The 17,721-nt window shown below is 39.7% G+C and overlaps 1 pseudogene; it reads left to right on the forward strand.

The window, feature by feature from the left end:
• The first annotated feature begins 271 nt into the window (after positions 1-271).
• On the forward strand, positions 272-1,054 carry LOC118837104 (annotated as a pseudogene).
• The last annotated feature ends 16,667 nt before the right edge of the window (positions 1,055-17,721 follow it).

The following is a 17,721-nucleotide window of genomic DNA, read 5'->3' on the forward strand; positions in this document are numbered from 1 at the left end:
AAGCAATGCATCCCAGGAATTTACTGCTGTGTGATTTGGGGATTAGATTTCTGCTGAAGGTTTCCAACTATTCCCCTCCTCTTAGTTTTTGTAGCAATTCTTCTGAATTCAGAAGTCAAACTGCATCTCCTTGTCCAAATTCTTCCTGCCTGTCCCTACCTTACAGAATGCCTACAACCAGTCAGGTTTAGATGGCTAAGCAAACCCCCTGATCCGGTTCCCATATGCCACTCTGCCCATGGACAGGTTGTTGCAAGTGATAGGACCTGAACCCCAAAGCCAACAGAGAAAAGATGACTCAGATTATGTTTGAGACCTTCACCACCCCAGCCATGTGCACTGCCATCCAGGCTGTGCTGTCTCTGTATGCCTCTAGTCATACCACTGGTATTGTGATGGACTCCGGTGATGGCGTGACCCACACTGTGCTTATGCCCTTCCCCATGCCATCCTCTGTCTGGATCTGGCTGGCTATGATCTGATGGACTACCTCATGAAGATCCTGACCAAGAGAGGGTACAGTTTCACTACCACAGGTGCGAGGGAAGTCATGCATAACATCAAGGAGAAGCTGTGTTACGTCACCTTAGACTTTGAGGAGGAGATAGCCCCTGCTGCATCTAGCTCTTCTCTGGAAAAGAGCTATGAACTCCCTGATGGTCAGGTTATCACCATTGGCAATGGGAGGTTCTGATGCCCAGAAGCTCTTTTCCAACCATCTTTCTTAGGTATGGAATCCTGTGGAATCCACGAAACTACCTTCAACTCAATCATGAAGTGTGGTGTTGACATCTGTAAGGATTTGTATGCCAATACCATATTGTCTGGTGGTACTAGCATGTACCTAGGCATTGCTGACAAAATGCAGAAGAAGATTACAGCCCTAGCTTCCAGCACAATGAAAATCAAGATCATTGCCCCACCTGAGCACAGATACTCTGTCTGGATTGGAGGCTCCATCCTGGTCTCTCTCTCTACCTTCCAGCAGATGTGGATCAGCAAGCAGGAGTATGATGAATCTGGGCCCTCCATTGTCCGCCGCAAATGCCTCTAAATGGACTGTTTGTGTTTTTTAATTTTTTTTCTGTCAAAGGGAGTGACATGATAATTGCCCAAAAAAAAGAGATGAGATTGGCATGGCTTTATTTGGTGTTTTTTTTTTCTTTTGCACTTGACTCAGGATTTAAAAGCTGGAACGGTGAAGGTGATGAGCAGTCTAAGTATGTTGGAGGCAAACATCCCCAAAATTCTACAGTGCGTCTTCAGGACTCTGATTATACATTTGTTTTTTTAAATAGTCATTCCAAATATTGTATAATGCATTGTTACAGAGTTACAAGCCTCTGTGAAGGCTGTCCTGTGCTAGAGCAAATGAGCTACATAACAAAAATCCAGACGGGGAGGGGGGAGGGGGAAGGTACTAGTATTGCTTTACATGTACACTAAGTAATCCTTTAAAAATTTTTTTTGTATCTTCTGCCTTAATACTTGTTCCTTTTTTAAAAAAAATTGTCAACTATGGCCAAGATGGCAGCTGGAAAGCAGGGAATAGTGTGAGCTCCCCACCGAGTCCCTCCAAAAACCTATTAAAAATGGCTCTGAACCAATTCTAGAACTGCAGAACCCACAAAACAGCAGAGGGAAGCAGGGCTCCAGCCTAGGACAGCCTGGATGGTGTCCGGGTGAGGTCTATCCCTAATGGAGCTGGGAGAAGAGCGGAGCAGAGCAGAGCCCAGCATGAGCGGCGCAGACCAACCAGACCAGGAGCAAGGCGGAGCGTGCCCTAGCGCCCTGAATCAGTGAGCTGCAGCAGTTACCAGACTTCTCAACCCACAAACACCAGAGACAGCGGAGAAGGTTAGTAGGAAAAGCTGCAGGAGTGGAAGGAGTTCGAGGTTAGGCCACCGCCCCTGGGGCAGCGGAGGTGGGGCAGCTAGAGCTGCAGTTGCTTCCGGCCCCAGGCCCACCTGGTGGGAGGAATTAAGTGGCGGATCAGAGCAGGAGTGCACAGCCTGCTGAAGATTTAAGCCCAGTCCAGGTTGGGAGTTCTTGGGGAAGGAGGAGTGCTGGTGTGGCAGAGCTGGCACATTCCTCCCAAACGTGGAACATAGAACTCTTTAGTCTACAAGCAGTCATAACCCACTGAAAAACTCAAGGGTCAAGTTAGTTGGTTGGGAATATGGCCAGGCAGCGAAAACACACCCGGATTCAGTCTCAGACTTTGGATTCTTTCTTTGGAGACAAAGAAGACCAAAACATACAGACAGAAGAAGTTAACAAAGTCAAAGAGCCTACAACAGAAACCTCCAAGAAAAACATGAACCGGTCCCAGGCCATGGAAGAGCTCAAAAAGGATTTGGAAAAGCAAGTTAGAGAAGTAGAGGAAAAATTGGGAAGAGAAATGAGAAGAATGAGAGAAAACCATGAAAAACAAGTCAATGACTTGCTAAAGGAGACCCCCCCCAAATATGAAAAATACACTGAAGAAAACAACACCTTAAAAAATAGACTAACTCAAATGTCAAAAGAGCTCCAAAAAACCAATGAGGAGAAGAATGCCTTGAAAGGCAGAATTAGCCAAATGGAAAAGGAGGTCCAATGGACCACTGAAGAAAATACTACCTTAAAAATTAGATTGGAGCAAGTGGAAGCTAGTGACTTTATGAGAAATCAAGACAGAACCAAAGGAATGAAAAAATGGAAGACAATGTGAAATATCTCATTGGAAAAACCACTGACCTGGAAAATAGATCCAGGAGAGATAATTTAAAAATTATTGGACTACCTGAAAGCCATGATCAAAAAAAGAGCCTAGATATCATCTTTCAAGAAATTGTCAAGGAGAACTGCCCTGATATTCCAGAGCCACAGGGCAAAATAGAAATTGAAAGAATCCATTAATCGCCTCCTCAAATAGATCCCAAAAAGAAATCACCTAGGAATATTGTCGCCAAATTCCAGAGCTCCCAGATCAAGGAGAAAATATTGCCAGCAGCCAGATAGAAACAATTTGGGTATTGTGGAAACACAATCAGAATAATCCAAGATCTGGCAGCTTCTACATTAAGAGATTGAAGGGCTTGGAATACAATATTCCGGAGGTCAATGGAGCTAGGATTAAAACCAAGAATCACCTACCCTTCAAAACTGAGTATCATGCTCCAAGGCAAAATTTGGATTTTCAATAAAATAGAGGACTTTCAAGCTTTCTCAGTGAAAAGACCAGAGCTGAATAGAAAATTTGACTTTCAAACAGAAGAATCAAGAGAGGCATGAAAAGGTAATCAAGAAAAAGAACAAGAAAAAGAAATTGCAAGGGACTTACTAAATTTGAACTGTTTTGTTTACATTCCTACATGGAAAGATGACGTGTATGATTCATGAGACTTCAGTATTAGGGTAGCTGAAGGGAATATGCATATATATATGTATATATATATATATATATATATATGTTTATGTATATAAATATATAAGTGAATGTGTATGTATGTATATATGTATGTATATATATATATATATACACATAGAGAGAGAGAGAGAGCAGACACAGGGTGAGTTGAAGATGAAGGGAAGATATCTAAAAGAAATAGAATCAATTTAAGGGATGAGAGAGGAATATATTGAGAGAAGGAGGTAGGGAGAGATAGAATGGGGTGGATTATCTTGCATAAAAGTGGCAAGATGAAGCAGTTCTGTGGGAGGAGGGGAGAGGGTAGGTGAGGGGGGATGAGTCAATCTTGCTCTCATCAGATTTGGCCTGAGGAGGGAATGCCATACATACTCAATTGGGTATCTTACCCCACAGGAAAGAAGAGGGAAGAAGATAAAAAAAGGGGGGGGGATGATGGAGAGGAGGGCAGATGGGGGTGGAGGTAATCAAAAACAAACACTTTTAAAAGGGGACAGCATCAAGGGAGAAAATTCAATAATGGGGGATGGGTTGGGAAGGAGCAAAATATAGTTAGTCTTTCACAACATGAATACTGTGGGTTTTATGTAATGATACATGTGTGGCCTATGTTGAATTGCTTGCCTTCTTAGGGATGGTGGGTGGGGAGGGAAGAGGGAAGAGAATTTGGAACTCAAAGTTTTAAAAGCAGATGTTAAAAAAAATTGTTTTTGCATGCAACTGGGAAATAAGATATACAGGTAATGGGGCATAGAAATCTATCTTGCCCTACAAGAAAGGAAGGGAAAAGGGGATGGGAGGGAGTGGGATGACAGAAGGGAGGTCTGACTGGGGAACAGGGCAACCAGAATATATGCTATCTTGGAGTGGGGGGAGGGTAGAAATGGGGAGAAAATTTATAATTCAAACTCTTGTGAAAATCAATGCTGAAAACTAAATATGTTAAATAAATTAATTCAAAAAAATGTAAATGAGGAATGTGCAACAAAATAAATAAAAATACAATACAACAAAAAAAATTGTCAACTATAATGAATGGCCCCCCAAATTCCCTCCCTGCTCCCAACATAGATGTGAATGAAGACTTTACAATCTCCCTGCTAGTTTTTTGAGATTGGTGCCAGTACTTGGGGGAGGGGAGGAGCTTTACATGTACACTGACTTAAGATCAGTTCAAATAAAAGTGTACACATTAAAGAAAAAATGATATTGGAATGCTTTGCTCTTTCTTTCTCCAGTGGATAACTGATCCGTGGACAGAGGTTAATTGACTTGCCCAAGGCCACACAGCTAGGAAGTTTCTGAGGCTGGATTTGAACTCAGGTCTTTCTGATGCTGAGCCTATCCACTGTGCCACCTAGATATTACCTGTTCTTAATCTGTCTGGCCTTCTTTCTGGATCCTAGCTCCATTCTCTGCTAGTCACAGTGCATGAAAAGGCCTAAAGACCCCCTAAGAACCTCTCTGACCCTCATGCTAGTAAATAATTCATAGTTTCCCTGCTCTTCTGCCTGGTCTCCATCCTAGGAGCATTTCTTCAGTTCAGGTTGCTCTCCTAGTTGACAATGAAAGAATTTCCTAAATTCCATTCTCTGAGACCATTGCAGAGTTCTGATTTGGTTATTTGTTTTTTTTTAAATAAGAAAGTTTTGCACATATTCCCTCATTATTAAAAAAAATCAGCAAATACTCACTCACTGCTTGGTCTAATGAGGTCCAGCTACAGAAAGAGTTGCTACATCTTGGCCATTTCCCTTGGTTAGAGCCCTCTGTTGTTGGCAGGTCCCACTATATTTTAGCTCTCTTCTCAAAGATCTCAAAGGTCTTAAAGGTTGCCAATGATTCCCTAATCACTGAATCTACAGGCTTTTAAAACGTTTTCACTCCTTGGCCTTTTGTACCTTTTTATAACCTCATATTCTTGAAGTTCTATTTTTAGCTTGGTATGTATGACATACCTAGCATCTTTACTTTTTCTAATTTCCTCACCACCCCTTCTGTTTCTTTTGATGGCTCCTTTTCCTTTTCCTTCTTCTAACTAGTGTGGCCCTGAAAGATTAGTCTTTGTTCTCTCTATTCTGAGAGGTGACCCTGAATCTTTTTCTTTCACTCTTCAGGGATTGCTTTCATTATCATGTCTTCAACCTTTATATCTATTAGACACTTCCCAAATGGACACTGCATCCTTCTTATTTATTCTGAGTATATTTCTACTTGTGATTACTAAATTGTTTAAAACTGTGGTGTCCAACTCAAATAGAAACAGGGGCCATTAAGCCATACATAAGGATCACTGTGGGAGCCACATTTTGACTTAGAAAACCACATATTAACATTATCTATGTTTTATTGTATTTTTATTTATTTTGTTAAATATTTCCATTTCCATTTTAATCTGGTCCCTGCTGTACTCAGGAGTGTTGCAAGCCACATGCAACTGAGTGCTGTCTGTCTGGCACCTCTGGTTTAAAACGTGCCTAATTCTTATACACAGCCTTCTGAATTGGTGGCAGCCAGGTCACTTGAGAAGGATGCTTTCCCTCTAAGAAATGATGATGTGGATTTTGCGGTGACTCCAGGTGTGAAATCATCTCATAGGAGACAGACGAAGAAATGCAGAGAAGTAGTGAGTTGTGATGCCTCTCTCCAGGGGTTCTGAGGCAGCTATTTGTTCATTTTAGATCGACTGTAGTGAGGTCACCTGTCTTCCTGGGGCACATATCCAGAATGTGGTAGATAACCTCTCCGAAGTGGTTTAAGTCATGATTACGATTCATCTCTAGTGATTCATATGTTAAAAGAAAGAAAAAAGATATTGTTGCAAGGAAAGAAATGCTAAGGTGTATGAAGGTTTGGGCAAGAAGCTAGAGATCTTAGGAGGACAGGTGGTACTTTCATTTATGCTGCCCATGGACAGCAAAGACTTTAAAAGAGAAATATATATTTGGGAAGTGAAAGCTGGATAATATGTCTGAGAATGGGTTTTGAGTTTCTGTACCATAGCTGAACATTAAGAAATTATAGCCTCCTAGAAAAGTGTAGAGTGTACCTAACAAGGGCTGATAAAAATGCGTTTTCCTGGAATCTTGCAAATCTAACCAAAAAGACTTAACACTGTGAAAGAAAGAGGGAGGGAGAGGAAAAAAACTTTTTACGTATATCTGCCAGGCTAGATATCATAGCAAATATCTGTGATGAAGTAAAAAAGAAATAATAGGGATACACAGAAATCCATAGGTTATAAAATTCAGGAAAGGAACCAGCGATAAAACCCATGACCTAGATATGTCTACATAAAATGTATAAAGTCTAAGTAATAAGCAGAGTGAACTAGAGATTAATTCCAAAAGACTAATTTGCTCCCATGGTGTTAGTGGGAATTCTGATGCCAGAAAGCTATTAATTCAGGTTTAGACTTTGGGACTAAATGAGGTACTCATAAGTCATTGACCAGTAAACAAACAAAAAAAGGGCTTACTTTGCCCTAATAGCAAGAATATACAACAAGGATAAAAGTGGCACTTAATTATTGTAGATGCAGCAGGGTAGCGCACGGTGTTTGAGTGGTCTTTTGACAACCACTAAGTTGGAGAGGCCCTGACTCCATGTGGAGCGGACTTTTTAATGTACTTCGGTGAACAAGAATCTAGGACAAGGATGCAGGAGCCAATCAGGTCCTGAGGATGAACTTACTGTCTTTCAGGGAAAATTAATCTCTGTTATGGGGAAATGGGGGCTGTAGTCCTGTCATATGTATGTAACACTGAAACTTTATGGAATATGGCCCATAACAAGAATATGGCATAGAAAGGCTATTTGTTGTTGATAATCTGATTGGTCCATGATTTCATCAATGTGCATGTCAGGTGGTACGGAACAGAATTCCATGCCTTCTCACCCTATGCAACAAGGTCTACCCAACGTGGCAAAGATCTTCTTCTAGATCTCGTTTAAAAATATTTAACATTTTTTTCCTTTTTTAAATTTTGAATTCCAAATTCCCTCCCTCTCTCTCTCAGCCTTCCCCACCCACCTAGAAGGCAAGCAAATGATGCCAATTGTACATGTGAAATCATGATCAACATAGTTCCTTATTAGACATCTATTTTTTTTTAATTTAAATTTATTTATTTAACATATTTGGTTTTCAGCATTGACTTTCACAACAGCCTGAATTACAAATTTTCTCCCCATCTCCACCCTCCCCCCCACTCCAAGATGGCTTATATTCTGGTTGCCCTGTTCCCCAGTCAGCCCTCCCCTCTATCACCCCCCTCCCCTCTCATCCCCTTTTCCCTTCCTTTCTTGTAGGGCAAGATAAATTTCTACGCCCCATTGCCTGTGCATTTTATTTTTTAGTTACATGCAAAAACTTTTTTTGTTTTTGAACATCTGATTTTAAAACTTTGAGTTCTAAATTCTCTCCCCTCTTCCCTTCCCACCCACCCTCCCTAAGAAGTCGAGCAATTCAACCTAGGCCACACATGCATCATTATGTATAACCCTTCTACAACACTCATGTTGTGAAAGGCTAACTACACTTTGCTCCTTCCCAACCCATCCCGCCCTATTGAATCCTCTCCCTTGACCCCATCCCCCTTCCAAAGTGTTTGTTTTGATTACCTCCACCCCCATCTGCCCTCCCCCCATTATCCCCCCCTTTTATTTTTTTTTATCTTCCTCCCTCTTCTTTCCTGTGGGGTAAGATGCCCAACTGCGTATGTATGGTATTCCCCCTCAGGCCAAATCTGATGAGAGCAAGGTTCACTCATTCCCCCCTCACCTGCCCTCTCCCCTCCTCCCACAGAACTGCTTCCTCTTGCCACCTTTATGTGAGATAATCCACCCCATTCTATCTCTCCCTATCTCCCTCTCTCAGTATGTTGCTCTCTCATCCCTTAATTTCATTTTATTTCTTTTAGATATCTTCCCTTCATCCTCAACTCACCCTGTGTCTACTCTCTCTCTTTTACATATATATATATATATACACACACATAAACGCATATATATATATATATACACATACATACATATACACATAGATATATACATACATTCACATTCACTTATATATATATGTATATATATATATATATATATATATATATATGTATATACATACATGCATATTCCCTTCAACTACCCTAATGCTGAGGACTCATGAATCATACACATCATCTTTCCATGTAGTAATGTAAACAAAACAGTTCAACTTTAGTAAGTCCCTTGCAATTTCCATTTCTTGATTACCTTTTCATGCTTCTCTTGATTCTTGTGTTTGAAAGGCAAATTTTCTATTCAGTTCTGGTCTTTTCACTGAGAAAGCTTGAAAGTCCTCTATTTTATTGAAAATCCATATTTTGCCTTGGAACATGATACTCAGTTTTGCTGGGTAGGTGATTCTAGGTTTTAATCCTAGCTCCATTGACCTCCGGAATATCGCATTCCAAGCCCTTCGATCTCTTAATATAGAAGCTGGCAGATCTTGGGTTATTCTGATTGGGTTTCCACAATACCCAAATTGCTTCTTTCTGGCTGCTTGCAGTATTTTCTCCTTGATCTGGGAGCTCTGGAATTTGGCAACAATATTCCTAGGAGATTTCTTTTTGGGATCTATTTGAGGAGGCGATCGATGGATTCTTTCAATTTCTATTTTGCCCTGTGGCTCTAGAATATCAGGGCAGTTCTCCTTGATAATTTCTTGAAAGATGGTATCTAGACTCTTTTTTTGATCATGGCTTTCAGGTAGTCCAATAATTTTTAAATTATCTCTCCTGGATCTATTTTCCAGGTCAGTGGTTTTTCCAATGAGATATTTCACATTGTCTTCCATTTTTTCATTCCTTTGGTTCTGTTTTATAATATTCTGATTTCTCATAAAGTCACTAGCTTCCACTCGCTCCAATCTAATTTTTAAAGTAGTGTTTTCTTCAGTGGTCTTTTGGACCTCCTTTTCCATTTGGCTAATCCTGCCTTTCAAGGCATTCTTCTCCTCATTGGCTTTTTGGAGCTCTTTTGCTATTTGAGTTAATCTATTTTTTAAGGTGTTGTTTTCTTCAGTGTATTTTTCAGTATTTTTTGGGGTCTCCTTTAGCAAGTCATTGACTTGTTTTTCATGGTTTTCTCTCATCCTTCTCATTTCTCTTCCCAATTTTTCCTCTACTTCTCTAACTTGCTTTTCCAAATCCTTTTTGAGCTCTTCTATGGCCTGGGTCCAGTTCATGTTTTTCTTGGAGGCTTTTGTTGCAGGCTCTATGACTTTGTTGTCTTCTTTAGGCTGTATGTTTTGGTCTTCTTTGTCACCAAAGAAAGAATCCAAAGTCTGAGACTGAATCTGGGTGTGTTTTCACTGCCTGGCCATATTCCCAACCAACTAACTTGACCCTTGAGTTTTTCAGTGGGGTATGACTGCTTGTAGACTAAAGAGTTCTATGTTCTACGTTTGGGGGGAGGTGCCAGCTCTGTCAGACCTGCACTCCTCCTTCCCCAAGAACCCCCAGTCCAGACTGGGCTTAGATATTCAGCAGGCTGTTGCACTCCTGCTCTGATCTGCCACTTAGTTCCTCCCACCAGGTGGGCCTGGAGCTGGAAGTAACAACAGCTGTAGCTGCCCCACCTCCGCTGCCCCCGGGGCTGGAAGCGGAACAGGAACTCTTTCCACTCCCGCAGCTTTTCCCACTAACCTTCTCCGCAGTCTTTGGTGTTTGTGGGTTGAGAAGTCTTGTAACTGCCGCAGCTCACTGATTCAGGGCGCTAGGGCCCCCTCCGCCCGGCTTCTGGTCTGGATGGTCCATGCTGCTCAGCCTGGGCTCTGCTCCACTCCGTTCCCAGCTCCCAGCTCCCAGCTCCATGTGGGATAGACCTCACCCAGACACCATCCAGGCTGTCCTGGGCTGGAGCCCTGCTTCCCTCTGCTGTTTTGTGGGTTCTGCCGTTCTAGAATTGGTTCAGAGCCATTTTTTATAGGTTTTTGGAGGGACTCGGGTATGGAGTTCACTCTAGTCCCTCCTTACCAGCCACCATATTGGCTCCGCCCCCACTCAGACATCTATTTTTTAAAAAAGCAAAAAAAGTAATCAAGAAAGTGACAAAATTCTACTTCAATTTGTACTCTGAGTTCATCAGCTCTCACTCAGAAGGTGGATAGTATTTTTTGAAGGTTACGGAATTTTGGAAGCTATCTTTGGAGGCTATGGAACGCTGTGACTTGTTGCCATGTAGAATCAAAAGAGTAATTAGGGTTAGAGGAATTAAAAAAGGTTTTGTTTCAGGAGCAAACTTGAGGTAATTATGCATTGCAGAATTTCCTAATACTAATCCTGCCCACTGTCCTGCTTCAAGAATTAAATTTTCTATTTACAATGTCTGTCCATGATATATACATTAATTAGCCAGCTTGGTGGGTGATCCATCTTACTGCACATCATAGTCTTGTAAAGACACATGGTTTTACTTTATATGGTTGATTAGACTAAATCAGGGGTTCTTAACTTTTATATGAAATAAATTCCTTTTATAGCCTGCTGAAACCTATATATCTCTTCTCAGAATAATATTTTTAAATGTATAATTTAAAATACACGGGTTTATAAAGCAAACCACAGATTAATGAAACTAAAAAATGTAATTTTTTCCATCCACAGATCCCTTAAGAGTCCATGGACCCAGGCAAAGAATCCCTGGACTAAACTCTTCTGAGTGATGTTTTTAGATCTTCTTTGGGAGGCTCTGAAATGTTCTGGGGATTTATGCATTCAGCATAATATTATCAGCAAACAGATGCAAAAGGAGGACCTCATCATTTATAGAGAGAATTTTTGTTTGCATTTTTGGCATTGGACACCCTCCATAACAATGGTAAATGCTTTTGGTGAGCTAATACTTCTCTGCTTTATGCTTTGATATTAATGGTCAGATCACAAAACAAAATTACTTCTGTTGTGTCTCTCAGAGAAACTCGTATGGTTTTAACTTATACAGAGGAGACACCTCGGAGTGCCTTTAAAGCAGCATTCTGTTCTCATGCTTTTTTAGTTGACAATATGTAAATACAATTGATAAATACAATATGATCTAGCTCTTTCAATTAGTTGTATAACTATAAGGATATATTCTCCTGAGGAATACTATCCATGAAACCTTGCCAGTCTCCTCATACTTTCATAAAGGATACCCTTGATGAAGTGAGTAGACTATTCTCAGAGTTTTTGTTGAAATTGGAAAGTAGGCAAATGGGTTGGTAGTCATTGATAGTTTCTCTATCACCTTTTTGTGTAATAATATCTGTAATTTCCTAAGAGGGAGCAGCTAAGTGGCACAGTGGATAGAGTGCTGGGTCTGGAGTTAGGAAGACTCACCTTCCTGAGTTCAGATCTGGCCTCAGACACTTACTAGCTGTGTGACCCTGGGCAAGTCACTTAACCCTGTTTGCCTCAGTTTCCTCATCTGTAAAATGAGCTGGAGAAGGAAATGGCAAACCACTCCAGTATTTTTGCCAAGAAAACCACAAATGGGGTCACGAAGAATTGGATATGATTGAAACAACTGAATAATTTTCTAAGTATTTATCTTTTCTTCTTTCACATTTCTTGAGCATTAATACTTCAATTTCTGAAAATGTATATCTTTCTCAGTCCAGGTCTCCTCTATGAATATTTGTTCTAGTCAAGCTACTCTTGATTGCCTTTGTTTCCTTTAGAGCCATTTCTGTGAATTGATACAGCCCACTGATTTTTCTGATGTTAGACTACAAATCCAGTGACTCTATTTTCCCTGATGGAGAAAAGAGTTTGGTATAGCAATCTTTTCAATGTCTTCATTTTTCATTTGTTGACCTTCTTTCATTGTTATCCCTAGCTGCTCTTGGGATGATCTGACTTACTTATATCTCTCCACAGACTTTCTGAAACCTTGGGGTTTTTAGATACTATTTCTTGTTTTTTTGATGAGGTGAAACTGTTCATTATCTTTCATCAACATCCTAAAGAGTTTTGGTTTACTCTTGGCTGCCCTTTGGCAAAGAGATTGAGTTTTTACTGGTTGTGACAGTTTCCTGGCTTTTTTGGCCTCCTCATTGTGCTGATCGATTTACATTTGTTAAAGTTTCCCAGGAGGTTTTTTTTCCCCCAATTTTTGACAGTAACAACTTATTTAAATAGGATGAGGGCTAAGTTTTCTCAACTGCATGCTGCTCTTTCTAATTTTTATTTTCTTCATTTGGTATGGAGTTTGATATTTTCTCTAACAATTCAGTGGAATAACTCAACTCAGAAAGCTTATTTGAAAATGACTCTCTGATGTAGACTGGTTAGAGCAGTCTCTATTTCTAAGAGAGAATAGAAGGAATATATAAATAGGGATGGCTAGAGTAACTGATGGATGAATCCATGATTGAAACCTCTGACACCAAAGTATTTTATTCACTTTTGTGCTTACTCTTGTCTGACCTACTCATGATTTGTGCATTAAAAAGTTCCTTGGATGTGCTTACTTGAGGTAGATGTATTTGTAAGAATCCTCATTTCTCTCTCTTTCTCATAAAATCATGTAGTCCCTAACATTTGTGGTCTGTTCAAAATTAAGCTTTTTGTGCAGATTGTCAACTTCATGGTATTATAACTTCATTTCCCACAGGCAGACTGGATGGTAGAGCATATACGTCTCTGTGTGTTTTTTGCATGAATGAGTAATCTCTCAGTGGTTTATATGCTATCAATAAGCCTTGTAGTTACCTTAAAGTGTTAATGGTTCCCCGACACACTAGTTGTGCCTTTCCTCTTGCAATGATGTTTTGTACAGTTTCTAGTTTCAGTTAATAATGCATATTCATGAGAAAGTACAGGCTTCTTCAGGATAAGCCTTCTGTAATTTCTAGTGGTGATGATCTGATCCTGAGTTGCATCATAAACTTCTTGAGATTTATAAACAAATCTGCATGGCTCATCCATTTGTTCAATGATTCTTTTAAATATGTTGTTGGTAGAATTCATGTGAATGTTGTCCATGGAGATTATTTGGATTATACTCTTATATCTTAACCATTTCATAGGCTCCATTTAGAAACAAACCACTTTGGTCACAGTCAACAAATCGACACCACACCATTGTTCAGATAGAAATGGTCCTGGGACATGTTGCTATTCTATTTTCATTCTTTTAGATTCAATATTCTGGATACTATTGCAAAGGTGGATAAAATGACTACTTTTTTTAGTTGAATAAAAATATTAGGATGTAAATCATCTTCTGTATTCTCACTGAATATGGCAGACTGGATTATGGGGATGATATGTCTCTCATCCTGTTCCCATATAACTTTGATTTCTTCTACTAGAGTTCTATTTTCAAAGCTTTTCATTCCATGTCACTTGGAGATTGTAAGCATTTGGTAGGACGACATCTATTATAAGTGTTCTTTATCAGTTTTATCTGGGTGAAGTTCTACTTCCTGTAAAATTTATTGTTGAATTTTTAAGGATATTTTGAGGTCTGTATTTTTAGCAGGGAGATTTGTCATCCGACCACCCATGGAAGAGGTGTGTTTAATGAGGAATTTTAGCCACCAGGTTATCTTGCTAGGTATTTAGAATATTGAATATTTGTAGTCTATTACTATTGTTCATGGAGGAAAACCTCATAAAAGGATCAAGACTCTGGGTGCAGCTTGATCAGGATTGTGCATCCTTCCTGGAGCTCAGTCCTTGTAGACAATGATATTAAAGAGGTTAAGGAAGGCCCAAGGACATTTTACAATTTGGCCAGTTAGAGCTGGCTGAACTTAAGAAGCCCATCCCCTAATAAGTAGCTGCAGCATTGCAGCATGGTAGCATGGTAGCCCACAATGTGCGAGAGAGAAACCCATTTAAATCAATATCCGGTATTGTTTATCATGCTTATAAATCATTCATTAGGGAAAAAAAAAACTAAATGAAAGCACAAGTAGACAGAGTAATGATTTTTAGACAAATATTAAATGTGTAGCTACTGATTTCAGATTGGTCTATTAAAAGAGCAGGATTTAAATACCCCAGAGCTAACAAAGACATTTCAGCTGTGCTCAATGAGAGTTTATTAGAATATGTGTTATACTGAAGGTACACCAACATTTTTCTGCCTAGTGAAATGCGATCTGCCCATTAAGGGGACAGTGAAATCAAATTTAAAGCTGAATATTTATTTAGAGATTTTTCTAATGATTTATTTCTTCACCACTTTGTGTTAAATAGCTACAAATGGCCCAGACAAATAGTAGGAGATTTTTCCTTGGAGGAGAACACCTTTTTTTATCTTACATGAAATTACATCATCATCCTCTTTCACAAGAGTAACCTCATTGGAAGTTGCTATGGAAATCTCATCCTGTCATCTGAAGGTGGCAAAGGAGGAATAAAGTTCAAGAAGTTACTGAAGATCAAAAGTTTTTTTAAAACATCTGGGAAGGGGCAGCTAGGTGGCGCAGTCAGTAGAGCACCAGCCCTGGAGTTAGGAGGACCTGAGTTCAAATCCGACCTCAGACACTTGACACATGTACTAGCTGTGTGACCTTGGGCAAGTCACTTAACCCCAACTGCCCTGCCAAAAAGCAAAAAAAAACAACAACAACAAAAAAAAAACATCTGGGAAGATGGCAGAGTAGGTCAGAAAATTCCAGGCTCTCAAGATTTCCCCCCACGAAAGAGATAAATTACCAAGTAAGTGCCAGTAAAAATAAATAAGAATGGGGCACTTCAGGTGTCTTCCTGGGAAGATTTGAGAAGATCAGAAGAAAAATTCCAGGATGAGGTTTGGTCCCAGTGAAGAGTAAACACCTCCAGGCTAGGGGTAGCTTCAACAACAAGAGGTAAGCCCTGGGTTAAGTTGATTTGGGAGACTGCCTTGGCCCCAGGCACAGGAAATTTTACCCCTGGGATATTGAGGATAGTTGGGCTTCTGAGCCAGGGAAGATCAAGGGAACCTCTGCTGACTAGGAACTCCAGACCCAGCTGTGCTGCAAAGAGCTGCGGAGGGTATGAAGGAAAGAGCACAAGCCAGGTGAGTGCAGAAGCAGTGAGGCAGAAAGCCCTTGGCTGTGGTCACTTACAGGAGGTTGAAGGTTTGGCTTTGGTTCCAGGCTAGAGGGGAGAACTGAAGATCTAGGACAAGAGGCACCATTCCCCACATCCCAGGGCGAGAGGTGATTACAAAAATTAAGCTATTACCACAAAAAAATGCATAGGCAAAGAAGAAAGAAGCCAACCACAGAAAGCTATTATGGGAATAGAGAAGACCAGGTTCATCTTCAGAGGAGGCTACTGAAGTAAAGAAACCCCCTTCTGCCCCAAAGAGTAACGTCAAATGGTCACCAAAAAGAATTAATAGAAGATCTTAAAAAAAACTTAAAAAATCAAATGACAGAGATAGAGGAAAAATGAAAAAAAAAATGATCCAAGAAAAACAAGAAGATTATGAAAGGAAAGTCAACCAACTAGAAAAGGAGGTCCAGAATCTTGAGGAAGAAAATGACACCTTGAAAGTTAGAATGGGACAAGGCAAAGCTGGCGAAATAAGAGATCAAGAAATAAACAAAATATGAATGATGAAAAAAATAGAAGAGAAAGTGAAATAAGAAAAACAACAGATTTGGAGAATAGATCAAGAAGAGAAAACATAAAAATAATTGGACTAACTGAAAGCTATGATCAAAAAAAGAATCTTGATACAATAATACAAGAAATAAAGAAAATTGTCCTGAAGCGTTAAAACAAGGGGGAAAAGTAGAAATAGAAAAAAAATCCATCAATCATTACTTAAAAGAGATCCTACGAGGAAAACTCGTAGGAATATTATAATCAAATTCCAAAGCCTCCAGCTCAAGGATAAAATTTAAAAGCAACAAAAATAAAACAACTTAAATATTATGGTGCCCCAATTAGAATCACACAAGACCTCACAGCAGGGACATTAAAGGATCTCAGGTCTTGGAACACTATGTATTGAATAGCAAAAGAACTGGGCCTCTGCCTGAAAATAGCATACCCAGCAAAGTTAAACATAATCCTGAATGAAAAAAAAATGGCCATTTGATCAATTGTCAGACATTAAAGTCTTTGTCAAAAAAAAAAACAAACAACCTGAACTTAATAGAAGATTTGACATACAAGAGCCAAGAGAAACACAACATACCAAAGACTGATTATAAGGAATTCAAGAAGGACAGACCATTTACTTTTTATATATGAAAAATGCAAAATGTATGTCTAAGATTCTTATTAATAATTGGGTAGCTCAAAAGAAAGATTGGGGTAAACCTGAGCATGATATGAATTTAAAAAGTAAAACCATTTAGGAACAGCTAAAAAGAGTAATTATGTAATACAAATGAGGTGCAAGAGGAAGAATTAATACAGAGGAATTAGATGGGGGAGGAGGTCTGGTAGATCTGGTAACCTACTTTCATCGGGAATGGGTTTGAGAGGGAACAATACGTACATATTTAAAAGAGTATAAAAGTCTTCTAAATTCAGGAGAAATAAAATGGTAAGGGGATAGGGAGGGGGGAGAGGACAAGGAAGGGATTTTTAGAGGGGGCAGTGAGGGAGTGGGTAATAGTGGGCTATAGAAGGGTGTTTAAATTGATGGGAATGGGAGAATAGAGGAGGGAACTTTGGAAGGGGGTAGGCAAGTAACAGGAGGGCAAGGTGGGGGTAGAAGTAAAGTAGAGGAGGCAGGAACATAAAAACAAAGATCAGGGGCAGCTAGGTGGCACAGTGAGTAGAGCACCGGCCCTGAATTCAAGAGGACCTGAGTTCAAATCCGACCTCAGACACTTGACACATGTACTAGCTGTGTGACCTTGGGCAAGTCACTTAACCCCAACTGCCCTGCCAAAAAGCAAAAAAAACCCAAAAAACAAACAAAGATCAGAAGTAGATTTCGTTTGGGAAAGTATATGTCTATGTATGTATGTATATGTGTATACGTGTATGTATATATCTCTAGGTATAGAGAAATATATCAGCACTTAATTGTAGCCTTCTGGGGGAGGGAGGGGGGAAAAAGAACAAAGTAAAAAAGTACACAGCAGAGAAGAAAAGAAAACTTACAAGGAAGAAAAGATGGACAGCTCTCAGCACAACATGTAGGATTTATCATACAGGCTTTCTTGAAATGAAAATTTATTGTTACATATTTTGAATCCTCTCATTTTCTACTATGCACATGACATACTTTTTTTCCCCTTTCTTACTTTGTATTTAAGTTCCAATATTTAAGTTTATGATATGTTTTTGTTTCTTTTCTCTATTCTGTATTTGCGTTCTGGTGTTTGA

Source organism: Trichosurus vulpecula, chromosome 2 (genome assembly GCF_011100635.1).
Source record: "Trichosurus vulpecula isolate mTriVul1 chromosome 2, mTriVul1.pri, whole genome shotgun sequence".
Classification (NCBI taxonomy): Eukaryota; Metazoa; Chordata; class Mammalia; order Diprotodontia; family Phalangeridae; genus Trichosurus; species Trichosurus vulpecula.